The sequence below is a fragment of the Thunnus maccoyii genome, chromosome 17 (genome assembly GCF_910596095.1).
Source record: "Thunnus maccoyii chromosome 17, fThuMac1.1, whole genome shotgun sequence".
Classification (NCBI taxonomy): Eukaryota; Metazoa; Chordata; class Actinopteri; order Scombriformes; family Scombridae; genus Thunnus; species Thunnus maccoyii.
Genome location: NC_056549.1, coordinates 8886973 through 8903369, shown reverse-complemented (window position 1 = coordinate 8903369; position 16397 = coordinate 8886973).

The following is a 16397-nucleotide window of genomic DNA, read 5'->3' as shown; positions in this document are numbered from 1 at the left end:
TTATAAGATCCTAGCTACACAGTTTACCAAGTCCAATGTTATCACTTGTTAAGCCTGCATAGATTTCAGGGGTTTATATAAAAGTACAGTGTCACGTTTCCTTTTTGTGCATTCTTTTTCATTAAATACTGCCGGGGGAAGAAGTAAGCTCTTTCACGCGTGGTTTACGTCAAGTATTTGCACAGTGACTGGTTAAAGGCAATTCCTGTGCTCGGCTTTATAATTGTGGGAAGAGAGGTCTCAGCTGAAATACAAGAACTGTAAGGAAAGCTTGTCTTTTGATGATGACTCTATTGCCTTAAACCTTCTGGATGACACATAAGCAACTGAAGCCTCAATCACAATAACCTGCAATCAAGCTGAAGAGTATGTCATGCTTTCTATATGATACTGTCATCATACATAGGCAGGTGGGTGAAAGGATGTCAAATGAGGAGAAATCTATATTAACATAGAGCAAGTTAAGTTTGCACAATCCTTTAGAGAGACGCATACATGCTGGTAAACACATGGCAATATTAAGTGTCCTTATGTAATGCTACAATTAGCAGAAGTTCCAGATCTGAACTCAAATTTTAGGGAAACGGAGCAAATATCAAAATGATAGAAATGATATTGCATCCATCCATTAGAACTGAAGAAAGCCTACTTGTGATAGCAGAGCAAAAGCTAATAAATCCTTTCTAAAGTCCTTTGTAACTGCAGCTAAGTCTCCCACATGCGACCTTCTTTTATTAGAACAGGAAAAAAAAAAAAAAAACCTGAAGTGACTTGAGCCCATAATACTTATATCGATACATTACCCGTCTGCTCTGAGCGTGCCTGGCCCTAATGCCCCACCTGTAGAGCTGCAGCCTGTGCCAGCACGTCTGACTCAGGCATAATATCCATTTTGACTTGCTAAAATATTCATTGACACACCTTGGGTACACCAGAGGAGGTATAAAGTGTGTCAAATAAGGAAATGGCAGCGGTGCTCATCTAACCCCTTGTAAATACGGGCTAATCACAGTGAATCATCATAAAACAGAGCCTCAACTGTGTTATCAGTCCAAATGACGAAAACTGAGGATGAATATTTAGAAAAATGCGTTTCACATCATTGATGATTAAATAATTGCTTTGAGAGGTAGTGTGAAGCTTGATACAAATACATGTTAGGAACTAAAATAGGTACTGTATTCGCTCTGAGGCCACAATTACTGATCAGTCTTAACCTTTTTTTCCATGACCAAGACAAGATGGCACCGATGTCATTAAACACTAACCGTGACTAAATCAACATGCAATGATGTTGATGAAAAAAGACGAGATTAAAATGTAGCTTGAAAAATAAAAAAAACTTTCCCAAAGTCTCTTTATTTTCATCGACAAAAAAAGATGAGACAAAATATTATAGCCTGTTTTGTTTTTTTTCTAAATTAAAAACCAAATATCCTGTTCATTGGATGGCATGTGCAGCAATTCCATTTCCTGTGCTGCGTGCAGTGAGGAGTACATCAACTATTTTACAGAACGCAAGTTAATAATGGCAACAACAGAGCTCGGGAGAAAGAGACGAGCTGATATTTGGGCCCATTTTCGTTACAGTGAGGCTGAGAAAAAAAAAACCCCTGTGAATGCATTGCTTTATCAGAAGGGAAGAAATGTGGCCATAAAATAGCTGGTAAGAATACCACAAACCTAAAGAGACACATTAAGGCTCACCACAAAGAAATTGAGGTAGGTTAACATCTTGGTGGGAACTACAATGACAAAAAATTATTGGTTTTGGCTCGACTAGATTGACTGAAATGTTCAATATAGTCCGGCTATAATATGGCGAAAAAAAAGACTAAAATGTCAACAGCTTTCATTGACTGAAACTACTCTAAAATAGTTTTGTTTGACAGAGATGAGTCTAAAATGCCCAGACTTTTAGTCAACTGACACTTGACTTAAAATAAACAGAATGAGATTGAGTAAACATGATAAAAACTAACAAGCTGATGTGACACATGAGTGAGACTAAATAAAACGATAGTGATGATTCACTCTGATGTCATTCAAGCCATGTCAGGTTGACTATGACTCATCATACAGAGAATAAAACTATTGTGTTATACAAGTCATAACAAGGAAATATGTTTGCCTCTCATACACACAAGTTACAGTACATTAGATCAGGTTAAGCTTTTATAGGTGTATCGTTCATTTATCCGTGGAGAAGACTTTGTATAACAGACAAGGTCATGAGCAGTGTCATCTGTCTCAGGTATTGTGCAGAATCATGATTTCAATTTTATTACAAAGGAAAGTTAAGTTTCATAAACCTTATTTGTACTTGTATTTTATACAACTTCCAGTAAATGCTAATGTTGTTCCATATCTGCTGGATGTCAGTAGACAACATTTTGCTAATAACTTTATAGGGTTATAACATGTCAACATGTTTAAAGCTTGCTAATTTTAATTAATGCAGGTTTCAGTGCTTGATTTTGTGGATTATAATTTTAAAAAACTACTGAGAGATCAGAAACACTGTATCGAACGAAATCGAACAGTCTGACTTGTCGTCAGTGCCGTCTGGATGCTATTCACCATCCACCTGGTGCGTCCTGTCCAAATGTTTGACTCTTTCTTCATTTGTTCAGCTGTCTCGTCATCTCTTCAGACTCCACTTAAAACACACAGACAGACAGCACAAAGAGTACACAGAGCGCATGATTTGTAAGAAGAGAGAGAAACTCTAGCACGCACAGCAGGCATGATTGAGCAAAACATAAAGGCAACGGAGTGAAATTCATCCTGTGTGTCGGTACAGAGGAGATGCTGGACGATTTACATTCGAGAAAAACAATTTTACAGGAAACTCCACCTTCATGTGGCGTACTCTACTTCATATTGACCAAACCGATGCTCTGTAAACACCGCAACGCTCCACCAGAAAGGAAGGGAGAAAAAAAAAAACACTTTGAACATCTGGCTGTGGATGAGAATAATCATTACAGAGTGAGCGAGTTGCAATGAAGTGCAGCTAGAGGTTTGAGATATTTCAAGACAAACGTCATTCGCTAAACAACTCTCTCTCCGATACCCTGTAAAAATTCAAACCAGCAGAGATTTTTCCATTACCTGACACTGCTAAGGTTGATTTTATGTAAACACATTCTAGGATAGTAAGAAAAACTGGATACCATCCACTTTTTCTTTTTTTTCAACAGCTGTAAAAAGAAGCTCTTATCTCAAAAATCCAAAGTGGTGCATTGTCTCACCGCGTCTGCACGCACACATGCATACCTGGCCCAGAGTGGGAACTGCATTGTGAATCAAAGCCAGCTCCTAAAACATGCAACATATGGGCAAATTACAAGCAGTGTTCTCATGGTTTGCATTACACAGTAGCTTGAATGATGGGACGCTTATAGCTGCAGTTTAAATGTGACTTTAGGTCATCCCTGGATCTGAGAAAAGCGATGCGAGTGAAGTGCCTGTTCCTCCAAAACATTGTTTTGCCATTTGGCTGCGTGCCTGTCGTCCGACATGCTCTGTGTCCCATGTTTCCACGGCTCGATAGACAGACGACCTCGTGTCCCCCCTCCCCGTCATCTCTCCTCCTCCTCCTCCTCCTCCTACGCCCACCCTGGGCTTGGCACCACCAGCTGTTGAATGCATCAGGCCCCAAAATGGCTCCTCAGCTGCTGCTGTGGCACAAAGAGAAAAGCCTGACAGACTGAGCAGCTGCTGGACCGAAACAGGGCAAGGTCACTCTCGGAATGAAATTTAGCGCTACTACCTGTTAAAGCATTACTTGGCACCGCAATTATTAGATCATTCCACCTCAGTAGTGTTATATTTAATGTTACTTGGGCAGGCATTTTGAATCGGGCAAAAAGGACAAAGAGATTTATTTCACACAATAATCGGAATAGTTGTGTCAATATTTGCAACCATGAAACATCTTAATGCATATGCCTTCAGGTCTTCAAATGTGTCAAATAAATGTTGTGAAGTATCCCCATTTTACTAAATTACCACTTTTTGTAATAGGATTAGCATAATTTGTAATCAGATTGATGTAATTATGCTCCATGGAATTTGTCACTCTCCAATCCTGTTAACTGCTGTGGCAGCGCAGAGATAAAGAGCGGGCAACTGATTTATTGTTGCTGTTCACACACACTGAATGCTGCCCTGTGGCAATATACCACTGCACCACTCCCATATTACAGTCTTATAAGGCGGCTGCGTCTAATAAACCAGTCAGTGGTGTCAAGTTCATGGAACACGCGGCATGAAGTGATTTGATGTCATTCGCCGTTCACCGATCTTCCCAAAGGTTGAAGCCACCAGTGAGGTTCAGTTTGCTCAGTTGGTGGATAGATTAGTGATTCCCAGCCAGGGGTACTTGTACCTCAGGGGGTAGTTCTGCAGCTGCCAGGGGGGGCACATGGAGAGATTGTAAAGTAGCTCAACTAAATTGAAATAATGATTTGATTAAGGAAATTTTCACATATTTGCGTTTAGCAGAAAAATAAACAACCAAATAGGATTACAAATTGGTGGGATTCTTACCTGTAATGTATTTATAGTCACAATAACTAGTAGGCAACAGCTAAAAAAGGCTGACTGCACAGGAAACACCTCCTACCAAACTGAGTCAGTTGTAACACATGAAGGCCACGTTACAATAGAGATTACATGAAAAGTCAAAACAGTTAGCCAAAAGTAATGGACAAGAGGCTAAAAATAATAGCTACATGTAATGGATAAATGATTTAATTAGTTACAGTTGCTAATAGAGGATGAACATTTTAAATAATTAGCCAAAAATAATTGATAAATGGTTGAAAGATCCAAGTGGTAGTAGAATGCAAACATGACCAAACCAACCTAAACACTGACACATGTATGAAAAAACACATAATATCTTCTACTGTTACTTAACATCCAGTTTGAAATCAATTAAAATTACAAATTTGTAACATAACATTGGTGAAGGGGTGTTTGAGCTAATCTGATAGGAGGGTACATCAGACAAAAAAAGGTTTGGAACCACTGGATTAACCTAATTGGACATCAATATGGCACATGCATAGGTACCTGAGCAATGGAGCAAGTGGAGCAAAAGTATCCCCATTATTCAATTACGGGGAGCAAAATCATAGTTTTGCTACCCCACTTTTTTTCTTTTTAAGAATAAACTTATCATCATACAGTCCCTGCAATCAGGTGATTATATTTAAGCAGCCTATATCAAATTTTATTTTACTGTTTTCAGCAACTGACAAAGACAAGTAATAAAAAAATCTGACGTTTTTGGACCAGGCTTTGAGTTGGTTCAGTCCAATCCATCGTGAGAGAGAGACAGACAGGGCAAAGCTTTTCCTCATAGTGCCAAAAGTGTCTGAATTAACAAACAGTCAAATGTTAAGTGGTGGAACGTAACTTGTTTACCCTCCTGCAAAATACTCTGCTTTAGTTTTAGTTTTAGTCAGACTTTGGATGGAATTATTTTTAAATACGACGAGGCGTCACTCCGTGTAATGATCTCTCATCCGGCTGCTCTGCGCTGTGCTTTCATTATTATGATTATTCTCTCATTTTCTCATACTGCTCCTTTTAAGTCTTGAGGAGCAAAAGTCACCTTCTGAGTTGTGTATTAAAATAGTCCTTGATTTGAGAGAATGTAGGTTAAAATAATCTGCTTTTGCTTTTCATTCCTGTATAACATTACAATGACATCAACTAGTGGTGCTAATGTGTGTGGGATTGGAATTAGATAGTTGTTGTGAGGCCATTGCATTCATCCAAATTGTTTAAACTTTGTTGCACAAATCATATTGTGATGTGTTGTAAGACTATTTCATTTATATAAATTGTTTGTACTTGAAGATGTCCTAATAGCCTGCAACCTACTATGTTAGGCTACATAATGTTTTTATGAATATAATTCCAAATATGAAATAGCCATTCTTCTAATAATCATTTCCCGTCCTGATCCACACAATTATACACTGTTACTTTACAACTGCATGGTTCTTAATGCATTCCTGGTTTTTATAGCACCTTCAATCTAACTAAACTAGACTGGTGCAGGTGTTGTTTCTTGACTTAATCCAAGAGGTTAGGTAGTGTAGAAATGCAGGAAATTTGTTTTAAATTACTTTTTTTTTTTCTGGGGGAGAACCCCAAGACTCCCCCACCGGTTATGTATCTTTCCAAGTTTGCTCCCCCATTTCAATACATAGCCAGGCACCTATGGGCACATGTAGTTTTAGACTGACTGACCCACTTATTAATGTGCACTAAGTAGCCTGACTATTCTCCTCCCCAAAAAGGGCCTGATCCTTGGCAAGTCATTTGATTGACTTCAACAACCCCTTCCCACCCACCTACTCCATCCCACCGGTGCTAAAAGGGTGTTTCCTGACAAGTGAGGTCGTTTTACATTTATGCGTTAAGGTTTTAAGGCCAAGGCTTAGGTTGAAAATTTATTGGCTATTGTATAATGTTTCACGCAGGAGCCTGGGCGACTTTGCCTTGTGTTTTGCTGTCGGGCTCACACTCAGGAAAAGCTGATGTATTCTGATAGCAGTGAGAGTTGAAGCTGTCAAAGACTCGGCCTGAGGGTAGCTCACCTTTTGCATTTCTGACTGATTGCGTAAACTCCTGTCACACAACAAAAGCAGCTCTGTGAGGTCGTCTGCACTGTAATTACCTCCAACTTTACCTCTGCAGATTATTTTTTCATGAACTCCAAGGTTGCAATTTATTGAATTCCTCCTCTGCAGTGCACACCAGCTAAATTAATGAGGTTCGTGTTTCAGATTTATGCCGTTGGAACATGTATTTGCACAACATGCCATCCTGCGAGGTTGGCAGAAGTCCAATAAGGAAAATGGGTGGAAGTTCTTGACACAAATAGCTTCAAGAATGGTGGGAGAGATCGACTAAATTCAGGTGTCCTCACATATTTAAAAAGCCTACAGCTTTCTTCTTGAAGTAAGATAAGCCTATGAGGCAGTAATTTGCAAGGACAAGTATCAGTGTGGGTGCTAAACAACACAAAGGTGTGAATGGCTGTGCTGTCACTGTACAGCCCTTCTCAGCAATGCATAAAATCTGCTCTCTGTGCCGATTCACTGGTCAATGAACCTCCCAAAGGTTGACGAGGACAAGCTGAAATGGTGTGTTTTGTTATCACTGCCTTGACCTTATTCTACAGGTTCAAGTCTGCTCTGGATTAGTATTTCTTCTGGATGTATAAATACACTGTATATTTTCTATCTGGGCTCCCATCTTCTCTACAATATATTTCCTTTCAATTTGACTCCTGACAAATGCTCCTCCCACCTTCACCATCACTCTCTTCCATCTTACGCACAGCAAAGCTCACCGGGGGGAGTATGAGAAAGTGCCCTGCAGGTTTTCCTGTCGACACATTCTTACAATAAACCTTGAATGTCAGCGTTAAAAATGTAGACACAAACACATACATCACACACTGAGAGACACTGGCTCACACGCTCAGCACATACACAGAATAACCCCTAACCCAGTATGACACACAAACAGTAATGAGTCATATGATGGGCCATGTGTGTGTCACCACACAGATGTCAAGTCAGGAAAAACCTCTTGTTAGTCGGATGAAATATGGATTCAAATTACGCCTTAACTCTCTCCCTATCTACCATCTAGATAAACAGGAAATCAGCTTTTGCGGTTCCAGAAATGTGAGATGAAGCCATGCTGATCTGTAATTTTGTTTATTGCAGGGCTGCATTAGGCTCTCCACAAGCCGCATATTTGGGTTTCTTTCGGCTTTTGCTTTGCTTTTCAAGCCCCCCCACTTTTTTTTATTCCACTTTATCGGTACTTTTTAACGTTTTGGTGTAATTTATTATCACACTGCAGCCTCTCCTATGCTCTCTGTGTCAGAGTTGAGCTCCTACACACACACACACACACACAAAAACACACACACATACACACCCACACAAACACACAGAAGCAAATTACATAGTCCGGGTGAGCGTGCTTCAGCAAAAGCAGTTATTATTGTACATTTTTTACATCATAAACACAATTATGCAAATGTTCTGATTTGGAACTATTTTCCAACCTTACTTTGTGTAAAATATCTGCTGGGAATTTTTGTGTAGTTATCAAAAGTGTTAACCTTGCATATATACAAATTGAAAACAATACTGCATTTGTCTGCTTGTACACATAAAGTTTGTTTTTCTGGGATTAGTAAAAATGAGGTGTTAGAAGTCAAAGCGAGACAAATTAAGTAGCACGGATTGCCCACTGAAAGGAATTAGTGTGCTAATCATCAGCAGGATGTTTGAATGCTCAAACAGATTTGAAAAAATGACAAGGTAGTGATTATTTAATGCACGAGCACATACTAATAATAAGTCTTCTGGATGTGTTCATTAGTTTAATTTTGAGAATGCCCATAACTCACTTTGTCACCTCGAGAGATTAGTACAGGCAGGAATCCCTATTATTAGAGGAAAAGTGTCAGAGTCTGTCTGTGAAGCCAAAACAATTCAAACTGTGAGCAGACTATGCGGTTTTAAGAGCTCTCTCGCTGAAAAGTGGAAATATCCACAGCTTTTGAAAGCTGTCAGCTTGCTTGTAGAACAACAGCGCGTCTCCCATAGTTTCTCTTTGCAGTACATACATCAAGTTCTGTCTCAGACAACGCCTACAGTCTCACTGAAATTCACATAAGGGATCATACTTTTAGTAAAGAAATTAAAGAAGTGGTTGATCCGTTTGAAGAGTTATAACATGATATACCCATAAAAGTAAATCAGCTCTTTCTTAAATCCAACACTCATAGAAGTTCTATAAAGCAAGACTATATATTTGAAAAAAGAAATGACACATTATTCTGCTTCAAAATGAAAAATTGAATTAAGTATTGTTACACACTCTTGCACAATTCAGTGCATTCAGGGTTGCTGCTGCTACAGTTACAGCCTACTACCATTCTACAGGATCTGATATGACCAGTAGCTTATAGTGGCTAATGTGTAATGTGAAAACAGACACTCGTAGTGACAAATCCACAGAGAAACATCTACCAACTCTGCCGTTCCTCTCAGCTCACATGGGCATTTTAGCGTCTTTCAGCTCATCATTTTCACCTCACATCCTTAAACTTTACTGTTGTGGTTCACTCTCGCTCCTCTCCTCAATCTTGTTTCCAGCCGCAGCCAGCAGTTGTTTTCAGCAAAAAAAAAAACCCCAAAAAAACCCCTGTATACAGACTGTATGCTACCCACCCAGCACCAAATGGCAAACAGAAAAAGTAAGCGACTAGCTGGAGAACGTAGTGGAGCATTTAGTTGCTAAATAGATTCTTCGTTCAAGATCAAAAGACCAAAGCAGAGCTAAACAGAGAGTCAATATTAGACTTAACCAATTTGCCAGAAATAAAACTCTAAATGAATACTAATGTTGCTCTGTGTCTGCTGGACATCAGTTTCACAAGGTCATAATGTCACTTGTTTCGCTGCCCTCAAACGGCCAAAAAATAAATGAATTATTCCTGCATAATGATTCACACTAGGGATGCAAACTCTCTGATCATGCTCTGGCTATATACCATCTATCAGGCGATGCTAATCTTTGTGTGTGTGTATATCCCTTGTGTGGCAACATGCTTGTTGTTGATAGTTTACTCAGTAAATCCGATTTAGCTACTGTGATTCTGTTATCTTTGTGTTTGAGAGTTCATTTGGGGCTACAGAAAGAGAGAAAACATAACTGACAGGCAGATAAAATATAAGAGAAAACTGAGGCAGATGTCATGTTACCAGGTATGACATCATTCATAGTGAGCCCTTCAGGACTAAGAAAACTAACTAAGAACAAAAAAAAAAAAAAAACACTACCAGAATGATACTGCAATGTGTAGAAAGTTGGGATCCACACAAGAAACTAACCTTTTCTGACCATACTCTCACTCTTAATGCTTCTCTCTTGACCTTAATCCTCACCTCTTACCAGGCAACTCACAGTTACCTGACAGGTCGTGCTGCCTCCCGCAGATGGAGAAGAAATGCTGAAACAGGCCGTAGCAGCTGGGGGCATCGAGCCGCACACTGAGCGATACCAAAAGCAGCATCATTACGGTCGGTCACCCACCGTTTAGCAGACACACCCCGTGTCTCCTCTACTTGCTGATGAACAAAGTTGTGAGGCTGTTTCGCCCCATTCACTGCCACGGAGCTGGGCAGGGAGCGGTTCCACCAGCACTGCAGTGGCAGATACACACACATGAGTTTGTGGAGAATGTGAAAGTTGAAGGGCAACAGCTCTACTGTGCAGGGTGTCCCTGTTCATGCACTTCAGTTGGGCAAAGTCATATCCTTTGATAGCCTTCAGGCAATTCACGCTTCTTTAGTATTCTGTCATTTTTCCCAGCTAGTGCAGTGGGAAAATAAGTGAAAAAGAAAAAAAGAGCAGGCAATAATATGAAGGTAAACATGTTGCAAAATGCGAGAGCTTGTGGGATACAATGTGAGAACTTGCAGAACAAAAATCTGAAATTGTATGTTTAAATCTTCGCTTGCACAAAATATTCACACACATGTGAGCTGAATTTGAGGTCACGGAACAAAAACACAAAAGTCACTCATTCATATAAAATATTCACACACCCGAGTTCTGCATATGAAGTCAAAGAAAAAACATTCACAAATGTGTAGATTGATATTCGCAGCTGCAAACTTATAATCCAACATTCACTCTTTCTATTCTACAACTACAACTCTGTGAATACAACCTCTCGAATCTGTCACTGCAACTTCACAAATGTGTTCTCTCACATCGCCAAGTGACGAATCCGCACGCCTTGACTTTTGCAACACTTCTCGCAATAAATGTGTTGCAAAACTCGCACTTGTAGCTGTGGGTGCAGAGGGGACCGACAGCTTCGGTAATCTTGTGACCTTTCTTGTAGTGACCTTTATCACCAGGCTAAAATTTCAATTTATCTTGGTTTATCTCCCAATACTTGCAAAACTAATAACAGTTCCATCAGCCTCAGCTAATTACCAAACATTAGCATGCACATGTGAACATTTTTTCACTTAATGTTACATATTCAATATTTCTTACTGAAGACAGACATACTTATCATTAGGAAAAACATATTGCAATAAGAATCCTATGATAAAAGCACCAGATGGCTATAACACTACAACATAAAAAACTCTTTTGTGGTGACCCTGTTTGAACTTTTCTGAGACACAACATTGACTGAAACACAGCAGAGCTCTGAGCAGCATCAAAGCAGAATCCCACCAAACACATGAAAATTCGACTTGAAACATTCTAAAAATAAATTTCACCTAATGCGTGTTTGATGTGTCTCCAGACTATTTTGCATTAGCAAAATGATCTATGCTAAATGTTCCCAAGGTAATATTTTATTCAGACACTTCACACATATCTCACTAGTCCAAAGTGTGAGGAGACCTTGATTCTTGCCACTTTTCTCCCCACTTTGAATAGACCTTCATGTGAACATTATTATTAATTCATCAACCCGCCAGACTGGGTTTTAACTTTAATAAATTTCAAGATTGAACTATCTTCGCCCGGCAAAGACTCTGACTGAGTGATTAATGATTGAAGAGAGGTGAGAGCATCATCTTGGTCCACTACACCGTCCCGTCTGGGGAAAAAAGATGGAAAAAAAAACAACCAATTGAAGGCCTGGTTCAGAATTCAAAATGACATAAACACTTTGCTACTGTGTCCTGCTCAGCATCAAAGCGTTCAGATAGAGTCATAGGACGGTATCAGTGAAGGCAGAAGCAAGAACAGCAGCATCTCTCAGGCCGCCATATAAAGTAAAGCATCTCCGACAATGCCGCAGGATCAAATCTGCTTACACACAGCTCTAAGCTGATCCTGTCTGTGTGATGGTTGCTTTTGTCTAGCCTCAAAGGCTTCTGAGCGGTAGAGTCACGTCACCTCAAATACGGAGGGGGGGTTGGGGGGGAGCTCAGAGATGAGGCAAAAGAGAGCGAAAGGTATCCACATATGCACTAACAGCTAGCAAGAGCCTGCGCAGATTATTTAGAAGGGAACACACGCTGCATGCTCAATTGCATTTCTTTAGCTTTTTTCTCTTGGCTATCTCGTTTTATCTGCTGCACACACACATTAAAAAGAGTACAAACAGACAAACATCAGACAGACCCTACCTAGCGCACACACACTCACTTGCAGGCAGCACACATTCCTCCTTACTCAAACTACCAGACACTTTGTAGACAAAAGATAAAACAGGACCTTTTGAAGGTCATAGTGTAACAGGTGAGAGATATTGGGGCCTCAGCGATGCGGTGGTGTTGTTTTGGTGTGCGTGTGACGCCTGGCCTTTTATCTCAGGTGATGTGATCCCTTCATCCTGCTCAGCCCCTATGTTACTAACTCTCCACCTGTGCTTTGATGTCCTCGCCTCTGTCTCTCTGTGTCTGTGTAAACGAAGGAGCTGTCACGGCACTGTCAGTGCAGCACTGTTGATTTTAGACTCTTTTTATAGGCACTCAAGGAAACCCAAATTTCATCTAATAATTATTATTATTATTGTTATTGTTATTATTGTTATTATTATAATTGTTGTTATTATTATAATTGTTGTTATTATTATTATTCATTTTTTATTTTTTTTTTTTGTCTCAAACTGAGCGTGCAAGATGTAGCTACTGTGGTGTAATTTTATAAAGACTCATGAGTTGCTAAACGGAAAAAAAGAACCTAATGGCGCAGAATGATTATGACAAGTATCATAAGTAATAAGTAGTAGTGTGTTAAATTGTCTTTATAATAATACAATAATGGTATGATATGATCCTTAGCAGTTACAAAAAATAAAAGAGCATAACTGGATAGAAGTGGTCATGCCAGATATGACCAGCTCGGGCCAAAACCTATTTCAGAGATTTTGGGCCAACAACAGGTGACGTAAAAAAAAATAATATTGTGGTTGGCCAAGTACGAAGAGGATGGACACAAGGCGTGACCTATGCTGACCCTAGGGTATATAAGACAACGCCCTGAGTTGCGAAACTTAGAGCAACAGGGTGGTCTATTATGAACACTGTATTGCTCTCCTTTATTGCCTGGCATTAAAGTCCATTTTTGCTGCTCAGAAACTCTGACTCCTGATTTTTGAACAACAAAGAGAAGTTTGGCCTTGACTTTTTTCAACAGAGACCCAGCGGAACTGATACGACACTGGGTAGTGAATTAATGGTGCAGAAAAACACAAGTAAGTTGAAACATTAGCAAATAAAATTGTTGATTGTTCAGACAGAGAACGTTGGGTCAAAGTGGTCGTTATTATTGTATCAACGTAATTTTAACATAAGGCTTAGAGGTGAAGAGGTTATGAGACACTGACGTTTCAGAACGAGATATAATGTTAACTCCCGGTAGTTTCAGATTTTTACTTTATTAGCAAGCTCACAAGCTAGCTAGCTAGCTAATGACTAATGTAAGATCATCTCTGAGTTAGCTTGCTTGTAAATTCGCTAATTTCAGATTTTAAACATGGCGGTGCATGATGTCATTTGTCTGGGTACTTACTTACAATCTGTGGCTTTGTCACTCTGAAACTCGCGATTCCCAATAATAGGTTTTTAGGTAACCTTCTACCATTTTAGGCTCCATAATGTTTTTATAAATATAATTTCAAATATGAAATAGCCATTCTTCTAATAATCATAATTCTAATTTCCTGTCCTGATCCACCGAATTATAAACTGTGCTTGATGTATTCTTGGTTTTCATATCCTCAGTCTAACTAGTGCAGGTGGCTCTTTCTTGACTTAAGAATTTAGGTGGTGTAGAAATGCAGAAAATTTGTTTCAAATTACAATTTTTTGCACAATTTTTAAAAACTCAACAGCGATAACTTGCATAGACTTGGAGCTGTTAAAAGTCGGCTCCCCCTTTTTATACACACTTCCTTAATAATATTTATTAATAAGGATACCCATCTGCAGAGGAACTCTGATTTTACTACTTATCTCTATTCATAGCACTTATATTTTTTATTACTAACCCACGGTGTGTTTAAGTGTGATTTAAATGATCTTAGCACTTATTTTTTATTTATAGGATTTATATATTTCCTATTTTACTTGAATTGTTTCATACATATATTTATAAGTATATTATTTATAATTCTTTTATTATCCTTTTTTTTCAAAAAAATATCTCTACTTATATGTAATCCATTTAAACTGTAATTTTAACATAGCTCGAAAATTATATGCTAAGTTAACAGTGAGCCATGGGAGCCTGAAAAGTGCAATAACCAATCCTTCCTCTGTCTCTGAGCGAGTAGACTAAACTGATTTTATGGATTGATTTTATAATGAAGGGTTTAAAGTATTTTTACTTACCTGGTCCTCATGCGTCCGTGCCCCTGGTAACACTAATTCAGAGTTTTAACTCAAACCTAACCCCCCCCCCCCCCAACAGGAACAAATCTCAAATTGGGCCTTATGGTATATTTAAAGAACATTTATGGACAACAAATTGAAGCATTGGAACAGAAAATGTGACTCATGCACTTTTTCTCTTAATGCAGCCACTGAATTTTCTCACGGTTGTTTTTGGTCTCAGGTTGTTATCTCTTACCAGTTTGCTTCTTGCACAGGTACACAGATTGGAGGGATGGTGGCCTGATTTGACAATATCTGCATTGTCTGATGCTTCTTTCATTGCTTGATGATATGGTGGACTGTCCCCATGTAGTTCAGAGACTCAAACAATGTTTTGTAACGAGCCAACATTTCTCCTATCTGCTTTACCATAATTTGATCTTTTGCTTACTTTGGAAAGTTCTGGTCATTATGACTGAGTCATTGCCTCAGTTTTCATTAACTGACTGAGGGTCCTCTCTAAAACTGGTGTATTATATTGAATTCTGTGATAAGTCATTCTGAACCATTATTATTATATGCTTTACCCAACTAATTAGATTGCTTCAAAAGATAACATTGAACTAATTGAACTGAGGTTTGCCAAAATGAAAGGAGTGAAATACTTTTGCAAACAGCGTATTCCATTTTTCATTTTCTTAAAAAATATTTTGTGGCGTAAAACTCATGTCACTTACTTGTAATTCATTAAAAGTATTATTGTTGTAAATTAAAATATCATATATAGAAAAATATAAATGTATTAATTGTTATCAAGTGAAATGAGTGATTTAGCAGAGGGGTTGAACACTTTTGCAAGGCACTGTAGGCATGTCACATTCTCATTAGGGGCTGAGCCCCCCTAAAGGTCTGATCTTAGAATTGCCCCGGCAACGCAGAACACAAGCAGCCATGTTCTCAGCTCTGTTTGTAATTCTCGAGAAAAAAATGTAAGCTTTGGTAAATACTACCTCTTTTTTAAATTCCATGACATTTTCACCAGCACACCTGAAGAGAAGCTTGTCAGTGGATTCATATAAAATGTCAAAGCTGATGGCAGGCTAAGCTTAGTCATCAAGCAACAAGCAGAAACTCGCTCCTTGGTTTTATTTTCACACAAAACTCAATGTTTTGAAGTTCTGAAGTGCCAACAGGATAAAGTTGCAGTAATGTACATGTCCAAACCGGAGACAATCTGCTCGCATCTGTGACAAGAGATAATACAATTTCACCACACACAGTTCCTGAGATCTGTTGAAACTTGACATTGCCCTGCCAGTCACATTTCAATTTAACTCTTAACCTAGGCTTGAACTTAACATCACTGTAGTGCAAGATTTCTCAACTGCTTTTGGCCTTTGACCTTGTCTTTTTAGGTCTCACAGTTCTCAGGACCTTAGAAATTAGAGAGATGTCAAGTTGTCATGTTAATTTTAGTGTTGCATACTTTTGTCGCCTTTTTTGTAAAGAAGTTGGACGAAGCTCTTTTCTGTTATGAAACATTTGGTGGAAGAGAAAATTAGCTTAGGTGGCTAACATTAGCTAACTTTAGAGAGATATTGTTACTATGTATAACTGTCATTACTTTAGGTAGAGTACTGACTTTATGAGTCTTCTCTTTCAATGCTATTGTTACAATTGAGCATATCACAGATATATATTTCAGTGGCTTAATCACAAAAATCAAACAGGAAGTTAACACACCATTTTGTCAAGTCCTACGTAGTGTATAGTGCACTATATTTCTGCCATTTTATTTGATTGAGAAATGTATGATGTAGTCCCCTCAAAAATTCCCCACAAGGTAACGTAAAATGCATTGTGCACTACTTTCTGCTAACAATCCCACAATGCAATATGTGTTGCATTAGATAGATGTGAAAATTAGTGTTGTACCACTCTTCATGTGTCAGTAAAAAAATGACAATGATTCATGAGTGTAAAAGCTACTCT